Genomic DNA, 18,120 nt, shown 5'->3' on the forward strand with positions numbered 1-18,120 from the left:
CATGCTCCTTGCCACACAGCATGAACCTCTGCTTGGTTTGCTCACTTTGCACCCACAATGCCTGGCACGAGGGCCTACTTCACATTCACTGCACATTTACTGAATAAAGACATGAATAGAAGTACATATTGCTCTCAGCTCTTCTTGCATCCTTAAGAGCCATGGAGAAAAGGCCAAGGGCTTGGAGGTCATCTGCTAAATCAGGATCTATAGTGGGTAAAGGGGGTCAAATATATGGTGATGGAAGGAGAACTGACTCTGGGTGGTGAGCACACAATGTGATATAGATGAAATATTACAGAATCGTACACCTGGGACCTATGTAACTTTACTAACAATTGTCACCCCAATACATTTAATTAAAACAAATATGTTAAAAGCTCTATAGTGGAAGATTCTAATATGAGAAATGAGAGTCATGGAAATTAACTGTGTGATTTTCAAACTTCGTGTGAGCATATTTGGTCTTACCGTCCACACTGCAGATTTCTAGGTGATAGACTGTCCCTCCTCAGAAAACAGCCCCCTCCACGCCACCCCAGAGGGTAGCAAGCACCAGTGGCCATTTGGGACGGTCACAGGCAAACCTCTCTGCGGGTAATTTGGAGCCTCATGAGCTTCTTTTGGACACACATGTCCTGAAGTCCCATCAGTGGGAACACACCCACACACGCCATATATATATGTATATATATCACATATACACCGCGTATACGTATCACATATATGTGTCATATATATATCATAATTATCGTCATCATTACAATTGCTATAAATACTATCTCCCCTTCTGCTCCACAACGCCCTGTCATCCTTGTTCTCCAAGACTCACATCAGTATCTGTCCGTGCTTGTTCTCTTATTTCCTTGCTTCAGCAGACGTTTGGGGTCAGATTGCTGTCTCTGGAGGAAGGCAGCGTTTGGAGGAAGAGTCTTTGCCAAAAGACCTGGCTCTGGCGCTCAAGCGGGGGCCAAGGCCCTGGAGGAGCCTCGGGCCGGACAACAGCCGCTCGCTGCTCCGACTAGGTCTCCCGATGTGCCCTCTCGGTGCAGGCCAAACGGCAGGCCCTGTCACCCACCTTCTCTGCCCCCCCACTCCCCTCACACCTTCCTTTCTTCCCACCCACCACCCTGCTCGGAATGTTCTCCCTCGCCCTGTCTAAATCAGCCCCACACTCAGGGGCTGGCCACCAGCTTCCCAGGAAGCCTTCCCTGACCACTGCCTTCCAAGGGCAAGCATGCATGTGCGCACACACACACACACACACACACCTCCCGCCATCCAGGCAACACTGCTTTCCCTGAAATCTCAGCACTGACTCTGCTGCTCTCTAAAAGAATGATTCATGCAGAGCACCTGGAAGAGCGCCTGGCGCAAGGGGCCCTCCTTTCTCCCCCCTGAGGCTCTGAACACGCCTGCCTGGTCTGGAGCTGGGGTTGCCCAGAGAAATGATAAACGGCTGCAGGGCTTTGGGCAGAAAACGAATAGATGAACGCATTCTGGGTAATTTAGAAAACACCTAAGGGTGAGCTGTCTGAACTCAGCAGTGGCTTGCAGACAACGAGCAGATGACACCACACGCCCTACGCTCACTCTTCACGCTTCAGAGCAAGCCCGGCCTCAACTGCTCAACAGTATTTTATCCAAGCCAATGAGAGGCAGTTTCCTTAACAAAAAAACAAACTGAAAGCAGCCCGTGGCCTGGGAGTAGGAGACGGGTTCGAACCTGGCTCGGCCGTTAGTTAACTCCCTGAATGAACTTGGACAAGTCACTTGCGTGCTCAGCTGCCCCACCAGTAATAGGGGAATCACCTTTCTCCAGGGCTTCTCATAGGATGGGTGAGAATCAACAACTTAGGGCTTGCAAAGCTTCACGGCCTAGACAAATCAAGTCCCCCAAGGACAGCCTTTGCGTCCTCCTCAACCCCCGAGGGGTGACAAGGTAGACGCCACCAGCTGGACTTCCCCACCTAATTCCAGGGAGATGGTTCCCACAGTGCCATAAAGAGAGAAGGAATGGAAATGACTTTTCCCCTGAGGACTCTGAGCTAGGCATGGAGCCAATATACTTTTATTTAATGTCAGTCAAATCTCCTAGGGCCTCCACACCCTTCACGACAGTGTCATAACTGGAGCAATCGTAACACATAAATCATTTTCACTACCATTGTCCCTGGACATAAACCCATGGAGGGTCAGGTGTTTGCATGCCCAGCAACAAGAACCACAGGTTTCCTGCCTTGCTGGGGCCCCCACGAGCCCCACACAGGGGTCCAAATCCCTGAGCCACGGCAGGGACTGACCACAACCTCTGCGCTTAGGGACACTGCCCTGAATGTCACCTACGTCACAGCGCCTGAGTCCACAACCGCCCCTGGACGTGAGGCTGATTAAAGAGGGTTACGTGAATTGCCGAATTAAGTCGTCCAAAATTGGATAAAGCGATTGTGAAATCTGTTTTGAGTCAACCTGTACATGTCTCATTGCAGGAAAATGTTTCAGTAAGAGTTCATGGAGGGAAAAAAAAACCCCAGCAACTCATTGTTGGCTGACCTTCCTGGGCTCCTAATATTCAGTTCCCCAAAAGGCATCTTAGCCATGTAATTTCCAATATGGGAACAATTTGAGTTGCAATTAGGCAAATCTCAGAAGGTTCTGCCACTGATTTGTTCATTCTCTCAATATTATTCTATAGGACACACTAAAATGCTGTGCCAGGTTCACGCAGAGGGCAATTGGGAACGGCGCATGTGGGTTACGAGGCTGGGTAAGTGCAGCGGGGCTCAGTAATGGTGCCGTCAGGCCCCTGGAGCTGGGCAAATGGGCCTCCGCCCCCAAAGGCATCTACTAATGGCCCTGCGGGGGGGCAGGGGCCATTAGCAACTCAGAGCTTTGCACTGTGGTGATGTAAGTCCAGGGCTCTGGGCAGTGAGTGGGGAGATGGTCAGGGTAGCTACCAGCTGCAATGCAGCCCCAGGGACTGTAAGTGAAGGAAAAGCTCACAGGCTCCTGGCAGCAACGTTAGAATTTGTTAGAAGCTACATCTTTCCCTGAGCACCTCCCCTGGGCCAGGCCTGAGCTAGGTCCTTGAGACAGTGAGATAAAAAAGACATAGCCGTCACCTCCAGGAGCCTCCTGGATGGACATACCTGCGAGCAAGCCCAATCGGAATGTAAGACGAAGAGTTTCCATAAAAGTGTCATTTTCAAAAGTACCGTGAAAGCACAGAAAGAGGTTAATTCTTCCTGTGGTGTGAGAATCAGCTTCACAGAGAAGGGCACGGATAAGAGTTTGGCAGGTAGGGAAGAGAGAGACGGAAGTCTCGGAGAAGCTTTTCCTCGCGTGGTCGGAGGAGTTGGAACTCCCTGAGCTGCGAGTGCTTCCTCTACACTGAGTTGGGTCGTGGTGGTCCTTTTCAACAAGACAAACAAGTTGGTCTTCAGTGTTAATTAATGGTTTCTTCCCTTGTCTCTGGTCTCCAAGCAGAAGGAAAGTTCCTTGCCGCCTCGGCTTTCCCTGGACTCCTGCTCCAAACTGCCCTTTAGCCCAGTGTCACTGGTTTGTTCCCACTGATGAGCAGTGCCGGGACCCGCCTCAGAGCTCGGTGCCCAAACTACAGAGGCTGCCCGCCCCTTCCTGCCCAGACCAGAGCTCATGCCTAAGACGGGATCCTGCTAAAACCCCAGCTGAGGTGGGGGCAAAATCAGCCTTCACAGGGAGGCCCTGGAGGGCAAGCACTGTGTCCAGTTCACTTTGTTTCTCCTTTCTCTCCAGACCTGCTCTGGGCCTCTTTCCAGCTCCTGAAGGAGAAAGTCACCTACCAGTGGAGGCTCTGTTTCTCCCTGCTCCTCCATCAGCAAAGGGCAGGCCTGGACCACCCACCCCTCAAAGAGTCCTGGCCTTGTCATACAGTCTAACTGATCATTATTCAATTTGGGGGTCATTGTCTTGTTTCTACAATCAGATGTGAGCTCTGAGAAGGTCGGGGTTGTATGTCCACCCACATGCACGTACATGGCGGCACACACGCCCAAGCACACACTCCAAACATGGTTGATGGGTAGCAGTGAGCCCAGTGAATCCTTGCTATCAGGGAAAAGAGCGTCAGGCAGCTCTGATCAGGGATGAGGACCATCCGCCTGGGACAGTGTGCAAGGCCAGGAGCTAAATCCAAGGGGCTTGCACACCACTCGCCTGCCGCCCATCCTCCCTCCCCCTCCACGCTCCCTCAGGCACGCTTGCATACACACACATACACACGTGCACGCACACACACACACACACACACACACAATCCCAGAATCAAGGCCTCTGAAGCTCAGACTCTGTAACCACTTAACTCCTAGCACAGCCCAGCTAGGCCTGGTGCGGCCAAACCTGCTCATTGCCCACCCAATTCCATTCTCCCCATCTTCGTCCCTAAAAAAACTCAGTGTTGCTCCGTGTAGTGAAACATCCAGCTACGCAGCTGCCTTTCCAGCCTCCCCTACTGCTCAGGGACCATGGGACGTTGTTCTGGCCATGAGATCTCAGAGGGAGTCAATTTGCCATCTGTACAGTTTCCTTTCCTGACACAGGAGGTACCCCTTTTCTCTGCAAACTTCCTTCAGCATCTTCCTGACCATGGTGTGGGCAGGAGGCTGGGCTAGAGCTGCCACTTTCTGACAAGAAAACCCAGAGAATGAAAGCCACACTGTAGGCATGGAAGGTGCTGGAACACGTGATATCATAGCCCACTGCAGAGCCCTGGACTCTACCTCTGGTCTTTTGTGTAGCTGAGAAAAATAAGCCCTATTTCCTTAAACCAATTACCGACTTCTTACATGCAGCCAGACCCGATTCCTGTTACACCTGGCACTTAGCAGGTACTCAGTAAATGCACCTTGATTCTCCTGAGGCAGAGCCCCACAGATGAAATGTCCCCACTCTGGCTTCACATCGGGGAGAGGCTAGAGCAGGGATGCAGGGAGGGCAGCGTGATTTCTGCAGCAAAGGGACAAGAGCGGGGAAGCTGGAAAGCAAGTAGCACTGACAAGGCACAGTGAGCCTGCTACCAAAACACCTGATCCTGTAAGAGGAGGTAGGGGTGGGGGACTGGAGGCAAAGGGGGGGCCGGACGTTGGCCTTCACCTGCAGGAAGTCAACAAAGAGTTATTGATCATGGAGGGGCAAAGCCACAGCCAAAGCTGGCCCCTGAGAACACCAGTCTGGTAGAGGATGATAGAGGGGGTAGAAGCCAGAGGCTTTGGGGTGACGCTGGTGGCATCCGAGTTGGGATGGTAGCAACAGAAACAGATAGGAGAGAGAACTTATGATAGAACTGATACACTAGAGCTGCATTCTAGAAATGGGAGCCAGAGAAAGAAAGCAATCAAAGAGTACACCTTTATTTAGTTTGGGTGCCTAGGGGCATAGTGGTTCAATGAACAAAACTCAGGAAGAAGAGAAAACATTAAACCGGGGAGAAGATGTTAACAGGGCTTGCCACATATATATACCACATACATATATGAGAGTCGCCCCTCTGCAGCCTCCTGCAGCTACATGCTCCCTCTGGATGCACAGAACACGTTGTCCTAAGTGTCAGAGTTACAGTAGCCCACATCCAGTGTCTTCCAGATCTTACTTGGAGCTGCACCCCAGCCCTGGCCCAATGCCTGGGACAGCCTTTGACAGGAATTCAACTCAGAGACACTTGGTCATTAATGGGTTGAGATCCATGAAGTCATTGTACTGGACGACAGCACAAGTGTGTGTCCCCCTCTGGCCACCAGAGCCCAGCCCCCACTCCAGGTGAGCTAATGAAACACTCCTAGGGGCCACTTAGCTTCATGGAACCAAACTGTGCTTGCTTCATGGTCATACCAGGTGGAGGAGAGACATATCTGAGAGTCCGCTTAGAGACTGCTTTCAGGCCTTTGCCACAGGGATCGTCTTTGGGTCAAGAATGCAGAGACCCACGCCATTATGATTTCTGGCTTCTTTCCCACTGATTAGCAAGCCCTAAGGAAGGTCACGGACAAAGTGCATGCTACCTCCAGCCCATTAATCACAGATGCTCTAAGCCAAATCAGCGGCAGGTAAGAGGAGTACCATTCCAGGTAGCAGAGGACTCTCCAGTTTTAACTCTGAAGGTCTCACATCACAGGAAAACCCACAGTCCTGAGCAAACTGGGACAGTTGGTCACCCTCGCTGCTCAGACAGGGAGTAGCCCTCACAGCTGCGATGGAAACACGTGCAGGCAGCCAGCAGAAGCAGTGCTCCCTGGGCTGCCCAGCGCCCCACCGCACAGCCAGACCACCATGGCCTCGTCCTGGGCGGCCACCACCCGTCCCCACCCCATGAGAGTGGGCCAGTCTCCAGCTGCCCCCCAGAGGGCTGGGCACACAGTGTGCTCTCCACACAGAATTTACATTGTCTTAGAAAGTGTGTCCCTCATCCCTCCTGACCTTTGCTCTCCTCATCCCTGGAAAGGCTGAATGGGTCTGTGTGGGCACCTGATTCCAAAACCAAGAATTCCCAGGACAAATTCAGTTTCTGTTTCTGATCCATTGATACTCAGCACATCCAAACCAGTTTGATAAATTATTTCATCACGAAGTCTGTACAGGAGGGTTTTCTAATGAGTTCTTTTCTATCAGTTTTCTAAGAGAACAAGAAGCTGAGTGTCTCCAAGAGCAAACTGATCGGAAGGAGCCCTGCTAAGGGTGCTTCTAAAGAAAGGACACCGCTCTTGGTCCCGTAAGAAGCAGCAGAACGGGTAGGAACCCGCAGGAGCAAGGACACAGACTCACCGCAGGTCCTAACGGGTGTTTTGTATCTTCTTTAAATACACTTCTTATTTGGAAATAATTTTAAATTTACAGAAAAGCTGCCAAGGTAGTAAGTACAGAGAGTTCACCCAGTTTAGACAACTGCTAGCATCTCACATTTCCACGTGTGTTTGTCAAAACTGAGAAACCGCCACTGGATGGTTACTATTAATGAAAAACTCCAGCTTTGCTTTGGATTTCACCAAAGAAACATTTTTCTAATGTCTCTTTGCTGCTCCAGGATCCAATCCAGAGCACCCCCTTGCACAGAGGCCTCATGTCTCTCTAGGCTCCTCTGGGCTGTGATGGGTTTTCATGCTTCCCTTGTTTTTCATGACCTTGGGAGCTCTGAGGAGTCCTAGCTAGGTATTTTGTAGAGCACCCCTCAATTTGAGTTTGTCTGATGTTTGTCTCCTGATTAGACTGGGGTTGTGGGTTTGGAGGGAAAATACCACGGAGGTGAAATGCCCTCTTCATTGCATGATATCTGGGTACATTCTATCAGCCTGACTTGTCCCCACCGATTCTCACTTCATCACCCAGCAAGGTAGCATCTGCCAGCTTCTCCACTGTAAAGAGCAGCAGGATTTTGAATGTCACCTTTCGCAAACCTTCCTGGGGGACACCCCCACAGCATGTTCATCCAGTTCCCGGGGCCATGATTACTTGTCCAGGGGTGACAAGCACGTGTCATGTTTCCTCATGACCAGACTGGAAGTGTGACAGACCTCAGGCAGAACTTAAAGTGGGCCCACTCCATCAGGAATTGTGTACAGCTGAGGGTGGCCCTGGTCCAACAGAAAACTATAGTTCAGGAGTTGACGTCCTCAAAGAAACCCTACAGTGGCCCAGAATATGCTCGCTTTTCACAACTCTATGTTCCTTCATGGAAGTGCATCGTCTCTGTCGTCAGTAGATACCTGTTGACAGAACTGGGTGTCTCCTCTCACTCTCTCGCTGTGCCTCTCTCTTCCTTATGTCCCTCTCTTTTTCTTCCTGTTCCCTGTCTTCCTCCTTTAAATGGCCATTGGAGAACTGGAGTGTAACTTTTATTTTGGGGGGCAGGGGGATGGGGATTGACTCTAGGGCTGATTGGTTGTGAGGATGGAGTGTAGCTTTTAATTACCAGTTGTGCTTGTTAAATAGAGTTCACTCTGCTCTCCTTCATTTACAAAACAAAAGTTGGAATGGTCACACTTCCAGCTCCAACAGAAATTTCTTGGCTTGCTTTACACATGCGTGATTATCAGTGTATGTTTTCTGGAACCAGTAGTGGGGACACATTTTCTACCGTGTGGTCTGGCCAGTGACAGAGTATTTAGCCCCAGGTTGTCTGATCACCACCTCCAAGTCGGAGCCTCAGGTAGGGGAAGGTGCATTCCAGATGTGCCCTGCTGTTCCCCAGTGTATCAGGACTCTCTGCTTCCCAAAGCTGGAGGGGACCACAAAGCTCATCTGGTTCTATACACGTGAAAACTAAAATGTGTTGATGAAAAGAGACTCATCCAAGGTCACTGAGCAAGTGAGTGACAGTGGGACGAGAACACAGGAGTCTGGACCACTGCATCATGGTTGATTATATCATGGAAAGAACGGCTGCCTTTCCCCACACTACTATTTATGAGCAGGTTGGAACGTAAAAATCCCACACAGGTACTTTTCCTACACAAATAGTGCCATGAACAGTTTCTGATCTAATCACAATGCATCTCAGAGTCCCCAAACTAGACAAAACACAGGTTGGAATCAGCTCCGCTTTGGACATCCGACCCAGACACCCGTGGTTCCACCTCCCCCACACAGAGCCTGGAATCCAGAAGACAAAACTCGTACTCAGGGATTACTACTCAGTAACATGACCGCTGTTGATGTGAGAATGCAAATGACGTAGCTGCAGGCTTTCTATGGCCTGGTAATGATGGGGCTGACAGCCACTGACTTCATCCCACACCCAGCAGCCCGCCGAGGTGTGGAAACCAGGCGCAGCGTCAGCTTTCCCATCCCCAGCAGGGAAGGCGGCATCTCTGCAGGGTCATTGCATGGGCCTGGGAGTCACTCAGGCCGCTGAAGCTGAGAGCTTCTCCTGCAAGTGTCCAGACAGCCAGCACATCTGTCTGTCTGTCCTATAAGCCCTTCTGCTACTTCCTTCATTCAGCAAATATGACGGAAAAGCAAGACCCAGATAAAAGTAGATGGAGCCTACGAATGACTCCAGCCAGGTATGTGGGTAGACTTCCACTCTAAGATGTGGAAAATGTGGAAAAGCACATACAAACCCAGGCTGAGACTCTGCGTCCAGACACCCCAGGCAGGGAGGGCCTACAGCCACACTGTGTTGCACACTGTACCTACACATCCTAGGAAACTACAAAGTGCCAGTGTCATCGTTAAGTGACTTTGAACACAATATCCACAGGAATGGCTTAGTTTGGCTGCCTGATCCTTTTGCGAGCTTGTCCAAAGCCACACATTGAAGGACACCACTCAGATGTTGTTATGGTAGAAACTCCTCAGTGCAGGTGAACTCAACTGACCATGCGGACCCAACCTCACTGTCCCAGCAGAGACACCTGGATGCTGAGTATGGCAGGTCCCCTGGGCACTTCGTACCCCTGGTCCCAACAGACAGCTAAGTCACACAGCAACAGCATCCAGGGACAGCCAACAAATTGTCCTTTCAAAACGTCAATGCTTATACAGAATTCTAAAACCCTCCATTACTATTACAAACTTCATTTGTAAATCTTTCTACAATCTCAGTTCGACCCTCTTTTTCAGCCTATGTCCCACTTGCTCCCGACAGCCACACCAGGCTTTCAGACAGGAATTTTCTTCCTCCATCAAAGCCACCCTGCTTTGCTGATTGCAGAGCTCTCACTCATCCTCCAAACTCATCAAAACCTTCCTCTGAGAAGTCTTTTTCAGCCCCCGATCAGTAAAGATTGTCTTCTCAAAATTCTTGAAGAATTTCTTCTGTACCTATCTTATGGCTGTAAAGCTCAATCAACATCAAATTGTAATATCAGCCATTTCCATAATTAGGAACTAAGCTCCTGCTTCCAAACATCTAGAAAGCAAAACAGAAAGATCTGAGTTCTCAAGACTGTAGGGATAAAAGACTTTCACGCTCTTCTATCCACACAGTTAAAATGCAGCTTCATTTTTGGTCTTAATAAAAAGCATTGGCAATGTTGTGAGTGTTCCTCTGGGCCTGTAAACATTTTTACTCCAAACAGATCAGCTTCAAAATGCTGCAGCTCTCCTTGAAGAAAGAGCAAGAAGGCCAGATCTGCTCAAGCCAACAGCCAGGGGGCGGGAGCGGAAACCCCACTCTGAGTGAGCTACCCAGCACCTGGGTGGGCATGTGTAATTCACAGGCAGACCAAACTAGGAAAATGAGAGGGGAGGAGGAGATGGTTTTGTACTTAAAAAAAAAAAAGGATCCCCAATGTTAAATATAAAGAAAGCCTCATGAAATATTTCATAGCTCAAATCAAAAAAGTTGAAAGCATCGAGATGTTTGGACCCCTCGCTGCTACCATGGCCCAAAGCAGTTCACACCTCTGCAACTGAAAACTTGGATGCCTTTTCTTCCTCCTCTTAGCTGCCTGAAGGGCGGGGAGGAACCAATTAAATTAAAAATATAATGACTTTACATCAGAATGAAGTTTACTCAAGCCACACATGAAAAGCAGAACCCTGATTACATAGTCACACCTCTGTCCTCCATAGTTAAAGACCAAATACAAGCTGTTGTAGAAAGTAGAGAGAACAATGAACAGAAATTCATGAGTTTGTGTTTCTCTGTCCCAGCAATCCTTTGCCAATGTGAAGAAGTCTACCTTTTCTGAAGATATTAGTGCCTAAGAATCATGAGGGTATGTTTGGATTTCCCACATTCCCACTTTACCAGAGGAACCCTCGATACATTAGGAGGTTTCACAAAAGCTGAACTATCACTGGCTTTGACAATAGACCTATAAACTGAAAACACAGGAATCACGAGTACGCGAATGGCTTCTCCTTGCTACAGCCTGGCTTGCGGTATTGAGGTTGCAGTCCTAGCTTGTATGTCAGTTGGTGCCAAATCTAACCAGCTTGTAATCCTCAGCAGGAATCCCTACTTCACATGGAAACAGCAGTATGAATCACAGATGTTACGGGAGTATTTCTCAATAAGACAAGTCTCCCTGCCGAGTTCTGATGATTTAGTAGTTGGTAAATAGTCTCCCTAAAATGAAGCAGTAACCTGATAGTTGAAAGGTTATGCATACAATAAAGCTTTAAATATTTTCAAAATTAATACATGACAGAAGGATGAATCAGCCAGCAGACATGTATGAGACCTTGGAGCATCTAAATAGGTCTGAACTCCGCTTGAATGTAAGCTCCATGAGGGCAGGGACGTGGGTTTTTTCACCACTGTATCTACTATGCCTAAAAAGAGTGATGGGTACATGGCAGGTAGCAGTACATAACTGCTGGATGAATTGAATGATTCATTAATCATTAATTAAACTTTCTTCATGAAGAAGAGCATTATCTCAGGGAACCTCCAGCTAGTCTAGGAAATATGAGACTAACAAAATACACGGCACTCACTATGCAGAAAGCCAGTCCAGTAACCCTGCTGAAGGCAGCAATTGTGGACAGTCAAGTGACTCCATCATTCTTTCATTCACCCAACGCTTATCAACTGAGTACGTACTGTGTTCCCAGCCTTACATCAGGACGGGGACCATAGAAGTGGCTGGGACACCACTTACAGAAGTGGCACCTTGAACCCATCCGTGTACAATGATGTACGGAGCCCCAGATGGACTCCCAGCCCCACTAGGACAGGAGGCTGGCAGACGAGCATAGGGCCGTGAGTCCCACAGGAGCTGGAAATCCAGCCACGGCACAATGCAGACACGTGTCCCTTGGACTCGTGCTCTTCCTCACACCTATGTGCTTCACCTCAGAGACATGCAGAAGCTGGAGGACGGTCACAGATGCTGTGCAGCACAGAGTGTGGATGTAGAAAAGCAAAGGATGGCATCTAGAAAGCTGGCAAGGAGCAGGTTTCAAAGGACCTTGGATGCATAAAGAAGAAAAGAAGGAAGTATTCTAAACCCACAAGGGACTTAGAGTGATTAAGAAGATAGACTTGGGATCAAAACGACCTGGCTTAGAATCCAAGTTTTACAGATTAGCGGTCACGGTACGTTGCGCACATTACGCTCGTTGAATGTCTGTGTCCTTGTCTGCAAACAGAGCCAATGCTATGCATGCCTCCCAGGGTCGTAAGAATTTACTGAGATACTGCTGAGCACAGTGCCCTGCGGGAGAAAGCTCTCAGTAAACTGCAGCTACTTTGTAACTGGCAGCTTGGGAGCAGGGAGCTGAAAGAGCACCCTCCAGCCCTACTTCTGTTCATGCAGACACTGCCTGAACCCCAAGAATCAGTCTGTCTCCTGATGCCATCTGCTTTGCAAAGTCTTCCTTGGTTCACAAGACAGGGTGTGGTCTTCTCCCCTCTCTGAGAACCGTGAATGCCACCTTAACACCTCTCTGGCAGATTACTACACAATTTTGTCTCACAGCACGGACACTGGTGTTCTCTTTAAATCTGCCCCATCAGACCAAAAGTTATTTGAGGACCAAGGTCACCCTTTACACTGTCATAGCTCCCATTGTGCCTCATACAGAGTCCCTTAACTGAATCCAGGTCAACATGAGCGTCACGAGTGAGGAAACTGGACTCAAAGTCTCTCAGCCCCTCCTGAGCCAAAGTGGACCCACCTTTGGCCTCACTCTTCCCATGTGTAAACTCTGTTTCCAGGATCCCCATGGCTCCCTTTGAGGACCTGAGCAGCACTCCACGTCTATCCCATCATGGAATGAAGCAGTCACCATAGACCAAGCTCTGTCCAGGCAGGGGAGGAGGCGGCAGGAAAGGCGGGCGGCCCCACCATGGTCCAGGGGCAGCGATGCCAGGACCCAGCCAGCATGTTGGCCTTGGTTGCACCCCTGCTTCTGCAAACCAAGCCAAAGAAGGCTCAGGGTCCCTGGTAGCCAACAGGGCAGGCTGGGCTGCGCCTCCTGCCACATGGGCATAATCCACCAGCACGGACACAGTGTTCCCACAAAAGCCCTTCCCTCTGCACCACTCAAGCACCTGCTCCATGTGGGGGTGATGTTTCTAAAACATAAGTGTAGCCACCTTACCTCCCTGGCTGCAAGCCCCCTCCCGGCCCTGAGTCCCTGCACTGTGCATGGAACTGAACCAAAACGGTGTGAGGAGAGAAAATGAGGGTCTCCATTTGTGGCCCAAGGATCATTCTATCTCTACACACCTGGGCCTGCTTCACTCCCATCCCTGCACACCTCTGTCCACCTGGGTATGGATCCATCCAACCCATATCTACTAGGATGAGAATCTCCAGGATGAAAGCGTTGGAGAACTAAGAGACGACAGATGCGATTTGAGCTGAGTGACCGAGAAGCTGGACTCTAGCCCTGGCTCTGAGCTAACGCCGTGAGTGGCCTTACACTGCTCCCATCTCTTTCTGACCTGTGGTTTCACAGACCTCTGTCCTCGGTCACATAAAGTCTCAAGTCCCATTATAAACCAGAGGTGTCCTGTGTGAAATGGGGGTGGGGCTGGAGACCGCCCCACTCAGCCCCCTCTCTTCCTCTGAGGGTCTTGAGGAAAAGGATCAGCCAGATTGCCAGGTGCCCCTGCTCTACCCACTGGGTGCTGTGATCACCCATGGCCCTGGGCTGGTCAGAAACTTGACTCCTGGAGGACATTTTCACGGAAGAGCAGGGTCTGGTGACCCACACAGCTAGCCCCAACTAGCATGAATGAAGTCACTCCTGCACTGACACACGCCCGGAAAACACATAAAAGATGCACAATGACAGTTGTTTTCTGCACCTCACAAGGTGGCCACCTCCGACCCCAGACCTCTACTCTGTGAGCTACCAGCCCCACCTGATCAGACCCTGGGTGGGCAACAGCCCTTCCGTGACTGAGAGACCCTCCCCATGACCTGGCCAGTAGCCCAAGCACTTCCTGCAGGCCAGTCCCTACATCACGGGTCCACCACAGGGGTGGGAAGACAAGATGAGGGACACCAGTCCTAGCCCCTTGGAGCTCACAGGCTGTAAAGGGAAGTCTTAAATGCAGGGTAAATGCTGGGACAAAGGGGACAGTGGGTGCTGGGACAAGGCAAACTCCACACAGAGAAGCAGGACAGAAGCGGAGGGTGGCAGTGGGCACTCAGCTGACCTCCCCCCTTAGGCACAGCTCCTCCAAGATCCACAGCGCACTCTGCCTGTGACAAGCCCACACAGAGGCCACTCCAGCATCTCCACACTGTCCAGAGGCCACCAGCCAGAGGTGCCAAAGTCCCCAGCTAACCAGCAAGGGACCCTCACCCTGAGCTTAAAAGGACCAACTAATTAAAATCAGTGTCTTCCCCCAAAAAATGAAAGAAAACAAGACAACAGAGAACAATGGAAAGAGGAAACTGAGTTTGGGTCCTGGCTTTAATTATACTAGCTGTGTGACCTTAAGCAAGTCACCTAACCTCTCTGATCCTTTCTTATGTAATAGTAATAACATCCCACATTTCTTTTTTAAATGTGTAGATCACAGTGTGCTTTTACACAAACCACCTTAATTTTATCCTCTCAAACCCCTGTGAGATAGGAACTGTCCCATTTTGCAGATGAGAAGTAACAGGATCAGAGAGGTCAGCCTTTACTTAAGTCAGTGGCAGAGTGTGGACTGGAACCAGAACTCCTAAATAGGTCCTGTACTCCAGGCTCCACCCACCCTCCCTTACCTCCTGGACCACATGTCTCGTCAAGGCTGCTCAGAACCTCTTGTCACTCATGGAGGCTTCCTCCACTCAAGACTTAAATCTGGTTTCCTGTGTCCTGATTTTCTGCAGCCTGGCCCCCTCTGGGACAGCTGAAAGGACAGCCTCCCAGCCTCCCAGGTACATTCACTGTTCACCCTTCACAGGCCCCCAAATAGAACATTCTCTTCTACCTCAGCTCTGCAGACCAAGTGCCACCACAACAGATCCCCGGATATAAAGAGTTGGGGAAGAACTTCCAGGTCAGGGTATGTGGTCAGGTTGGGCAGGGAAGCTGACGGTTTCATCTAGAAGCAGATAATCTTTACAGAAAAGGGCTGAGGGGGAGGGATGTTGACAACTGCATCAGCCACTGCTCAAGTTGGCCACGGCTGACAACACCCACAGTGGAACACGTTCTCCAATGTCCCCCAGAGGGTGATGGGACAGCGCAGCTGCAGTTCCATGAGTAGAAGACCAACCTGGCTCTGCGGCCCGCCCGGCCAGCTGCCCATCCCGCCCGGCCAGCTGCCCATCCCGCCTGTGGGCAGCACTGACTCACAGGGGGGCCTGAGAGGCCAACCTGGCCGGGCTCTCAGCATGTCTGACTCACCGTCTCCTGCCTGAGCCACTGTATGACATTTCTTCTCCCAGAAACAACATCCATCTTTTTTTTCTAACTGGCAAAGGAGCTTTTTCATGTTCCTGGGACTGTAAACTGAGCATCGAATTTTCCGCAACTTTTCCTAGTAAGTTGCCCTGTGGGAAAGTGAAAAACAAGTCCTTTTTAGGGTCTGAACATTTTCATAACTCTGGAGCTGCCTAGTTTCTCCCAAGGTCATTCATCTGAGGGAGGCCCAAAGTGAAATGTTTCAGAGATCAAAGTGAGCACAGCTCAGGTGGCCAGATCTGCTCACATGAGTACTTACCAAACAGTAGCTGCCGTTCTCCACCACGTGTTGTGTTCATGTGTCTCTTCAATCTTTACAATAAGCTTGCAAAGTCAGAATTATTATCCCGATTTTACAGTCATGGAAACTGAGGCTCAGAGAGGTTAAGTAACTTGCACAAAGTTAAGCACTGGATCCAGGATTCGGGCTCGGGTCCCAAAGCTCATATCCCTTGGCGAAACCACAAGGCTTCTCCACTTTGAGCCCCAGTATGTCCAGGAAGAGAGCAGCCCATTTTCCTGCAATTCACACACACTCATAGGCATGCCAAGGTGTTTCATTAAAGAGAATCTTCCCTTCCAATTCCCGAGGCCAAAGCCCCCTGGTTGCATCTACTGGGGAAACGCAGAAGAGAAGAGACACTGGTCATCTGTCGGGCACTGCGTCCTCCTGGGAAATTACTGACCTCTACCAACCTATATGAGACCCCTTTTCTCAGGTCCCTACATGAAGCCTCCTGGGAGTAAAAGGGAACCCCTGTGGATGAAGGGATCTGCAGGGACACAGAGGGTCCTCAGGAGTACACCTGCTTATTTGTAGATGGGATACAGGTGGCCAGGTGGGCACTGCCTAGGTGCAGTGAGCCCTCCTGGATTTTCTGTTTGCACCTCCAGTCCCACCCTCCACGCTGCTCTGTGCCCTGGGGCTGCAGAAATGGGCTCCCTTACCCCCTGGCTTCCAGGTGGGTTTGGCTAGTGGAAGGTGCTAGCGCTAAAGCAGAGGGTAGGAGGTGAGTAAGGTCAGGGTAGTTATTACTCCCTTCTCCCATCACCCCACCGCCAAGCTGTGGCCTCTTCTACCAGAGTCCCCAGCTCCTCTTGGGCAGCCTTCTCCCACGGCCATCACTGTACCTATGGCTTCAGCTACAGCTGGCCCTCCCTCCCCTTGCTTCCCATCATTGCTTGCCCCAGGGTGCTGCATCGTCTTTTTCATGGGCCTTGTGCTTCTCACACTTTGTAAATAGCCCCTTCATTAAGCTCTCCATGGTCACCACTATCTGTTTCCTGCCAGGACCCCAACTCATCGAGAGTCCTGTAGAACAGAGGTGCTGACTTGAGTAGAAGGAAGTGCAGGGTGAGCAAAGACTACTTCTGTGGCTCTTCGTTGGCTTTTACCATCATCAGAGTCTGAACATTTTACGTGCCGCGCTTAGCGCATTTGATGCTCGTTTAAATTATTGGATGCAATCTGGAAGTGCCCACATTCCTGTTACCCACGGTCTCAATCCTCTGGCAGGAAATTCTTTGAGACTTTGGCCTTGGAGCCTTCCCAAGATCCACAGGCCACATGCCAGGTAACATTGTGACCCAACCCAATATGCTGCCTCTCGCATGGTTTTGTATTTAAGTACACATTTTTATTGAAATCCGTTATCTTCTCTGTCTCCAATAGAATTGAGTGGCTTTTAGCCTGTACAGGTTTATTCTTGACGGGAGAGACACAGATGAGCAGGAACCACTTCCTACCCTCACAGAGGGTGGAGTCCAGTGTGTTAGGAGATCTATAAAGGGGGGGGACCCAAACAGAAAGGGGGACTTGAACGCTGCCTGGAGGTCACAGGGAAAATCTCACATGAGAGCTGTTACCCAAAATGATTTCTGAAGGGTGGCAAGGAGCTCAGCAGGGGAATGAAAGGCATCAGGCCATGGGAACAGCACGCGTGAAGGCATGGAAGCATGAAAGAGCATGTTGTGTTCTGGTGCCGTGACCAGGGCATTGGGAAGGTGTGTGGGGACCTGACGGTCACCAGACTGGAGGCTGAGGCTGAGGCCTGGCAACCAGGCTCATAACTGAGAAGGAAGCACAGGATCACCCACAAACCGAATTATAAATGATCGTGTCAGCAAAAGCCACGTGTGAGGCTCTGCTCAAAGACAAGATGGCCTTTTAACCAAAAGACCACGTGGCTAACTCATTTCTGTGCTCCAGAAAAATGAAACCTGAAAAGCAAGGAAACACAGGTTACATTGTTGAAGTTATTTAAATAACAGATCTTGTTGAATATATGTATAGTCTATGAACTAGTGTGTATCTAGGCCCGCTGGTCAGAAATAGCTCTTAAAAATGGAAATATGGATGGATGGATGGATGGATGGATGGATGGATGGATGGATGGATGAATGGAAGGAAGGAAGGAAAAATGCATGGATGAATAGATGGATAGATGAATGATTCATAGACAGATGGAAAAAAAGAAACAAGAATGATATAGAATGAATGAATTGGTACACAAATCACAGAGCGATAGGTTAAAAACAAATAGATTTTCCCAAAGTATCCATCGTTCCCCACCATCAAGCTTTTTTCTCACTCAGTGCATGAGCTCTGCCCACTGCTACAGAAACAAAAATAATGTGGGAATCACCAACTGAATTGGAAGCCAAGTTCAAAACTCCCAGAGCCTCGAGAACACACAGTGCCGACCGCTACGCCATCCCACACAAACTGGGGAGGGAACCAATGTACCCATTCTTGCCTTTTGTTGGCACCCTGGACAATGTGGGGGT

The 18,120-nt window shown here is 49.9% G+C and overlaps 1 long non-coding RNA gene across 2 annotated transcripts in view; it reads right to left on the reverse strand.

The window, feature by feature from the left end:
• Positions 1–18,120, reverse strand: part of LOC109455986 (uncharacterized) — a 151,701-nt gene that overhangs the window by 128,371 nt on the left and 5,210 nt on the right. For both annotated transcript variants that reach the window (XR_012496258.1, XR_002138784.2), the window contains exons 2-3: positions 15,593–15,948; positions 15,277–15,422 (exon numbers count right to left, since the gene is read on the reverse strand). This is a non-coding gene — a long non-coding RNA (uncharacterized LOC109455986). The remainder of the gene's footprint in view (positions 1–15,276; positions 15,423–15,592; positions 15,949–18,120) is intronic.

The sequence above is a fragment of the Rhinolophus sinicus genome, linkage group LG05 (assembly GCF_036562045.2).
Source record: "Rhinolophus sinicus isolate RSC01 linkage group LG05, ASM3656204v1, whole genome shotgun sequence".
In the NCBI taxonomy this organism is placed as follows: domain Eukaryota; kingdom Metazoa; phylum Chordata; class Mammalia; order Chiroptera; family Rhinolophidae; genus Rhinolophus; species Rhinolophus sinicus.